Consider the following 2,117-nt stretch of genomic DNA (forward strand, 5'->3'; position numbering starts at 1 on the left):
GATGGCGACTTGCCATCCCTGGACGGCATCACTCTAGGAGGAGACGCCGGACTACCAGGAGGCCAAGAGCCGCTCGCCCAACAGCGTCACCGCTGCCCGGGCACGCCGCCGTGCCTACCTTCCCAGTCCGTTCAGGGCTCAGGCGTGAAGCACCCACCAAGCCAACCCGATTTATCTTGAGATACGTCCTCAACACTCAGCAGCCAATCCTCATCACCCATTTTCTAATTGATTCATTACTCATTAGGCAGGACTGTCATTAGGGTTTGTTGTGTGCTCAGTGCTACATACACTTAATGGTTCAGATGTATTTCGGTAATCTTTAGTACCTGTAAAGTTCACAGGGTTTTCAAAATTCCGGCCCTCGGAACAGAAACTAGTCATTTTGGATTGTTGGTCGTAGTGACATTGACCCAAATTACTACTGCAAGCCAAGTTTGTTGACAATTTTACTTGTCTTTCTTACTCATTCGATATAATATCCAATTATTCACGTTGATTAGTTGCAAACAATAAGTGCTAGACAAACTTCTTCATTCAGATTTTGGACGGTCTCTTACTGCAGTTACAATTCTGCATACTTGTCCTAATAAGCTCACAAGTAAATGATTGATTCACTACATCTATGCTTGCCTTGTCATATTTGTTGTCAATATTCTTTTAGGGTGGACCACCTTGTTTCTAAATACTGGAACCGTAGACCTGAGTGAATAGTATTTCTCTATGTGATCTCTTCCATCATGTGTGGGTAACGAACACTGCATTGTATAGAAAGAAAGTGTCATTTCCAGCTTTTACATAGGTTTCGATCTTTTACATGGAATACAATCTGCCTACTTGCTTTGTGTCGCACTACCAACACTGCACCCTTGAAGCTAAACATTACGCCACTCATAATTTCTTAGTTTATTTGTTCAAATACGAATTTCATATGATTCTAATGTTCCTACTTCAGTTTTGAAATGTGTGCCTGCCTGTTATAGAGACATAAGGGGTTTGTATTTCTGTGTGTGGTCTGGTCAGCATGGTTGGGGAGGTGAACTTTGCATATGCAGGGGTTTATAGGGAGACATTCTCCAAGTTGAATCCTCAATGCATTCCATAGATAATCTGACTACTTTTTATGTTTTCATGAGTCTCAGGCTCTGAGCAGCATCATAATGATTATGAGCTTGCGCGCATGAAAAGAATAAAGCAGAACAATGCCATGGCTGTCAAACTTGGCATTAAGGGACTGAAATCAAGTCTGGATGCAATGCAATGCAAACGCTCTCCACCTACAGATTCATGCTCAGAATATGATCCTAACAGTGATTCTGGCTAGAGGGAGACCTAAGTCAATGTAGCTCCCTAGTGGAGGAGTCAGAGGAAGATGCCCTATCTTATTCACCCATCAAGGTACTTGCTCTAACTTTCCAAGGTTACATTGCTCGCACATATCTTGCAACTGATGCTTTGCATTGCTTCTACTTTGTTGAACTGCCATTAGCTTAGTTTACACATCGTGTATGTGAATACACCCTGCCTATCCATTTTCAGTACATATTCCATCTGTCATCATACCATATTTATCCATTCAAATGCTGTTCTTGTGTATCAGACGTTCAAAAGGAAGAGGGCGATTGCTGATCGTGGAGGAGCACAAGCAAAGTATTTGGAAAAGGTAGTGGCACTTGATAAATCAAATAGCCCATTAGGTGTAGTTGCAATATCACCTGACCCACAAAATACCCCAACTCTAGCAGACTCTAGCCCTACTACACTCGTCATTTCTGATGCCCCAACTCAGCAGACCCCAACTGCAGCAAACAGTGTGATTATGCCAGTTGACATAGCACCAGCTGTACGACGCAAAACCCCCATTCCAGCAAAGAGTAGACCAAATCCAGTTGCCAAATCCCTTTTCGAACCAGAGAGAGCCCCAATTGCAGCAAATAGGACCCCTGTTCCATTTCTTCCCAGTTTAGAAGACGAAGCTTATGTTGTTGTCAGGAACTTTGTGCGCATCTTTCCTTCATGGAAAGATTATACCATAGACACAGAACAATTTCCAGTCTTCCTCCGCAACTTACGCATAAGTAATGTACTAATGTTATTCATGGTCATTACTGCATATG

The sequence above is a fragment of the Triticum dicoccoides genome, chromosome 7B (assembly GCF_002162155.2).
Source record: "Triticum dicoccoides isolate Atlit2015 ecotype Zavitan chromosome 7B, WEW_v2.0, whole genome shotgun sequence".
NCBI classification, from domain to species: domain Eukaryota; kingdom Viridiplantae; phylum Streptophyta; class Magnoliopsida; order Poales; family Poaceae; genus Triticum; species Triticum dicoccoides.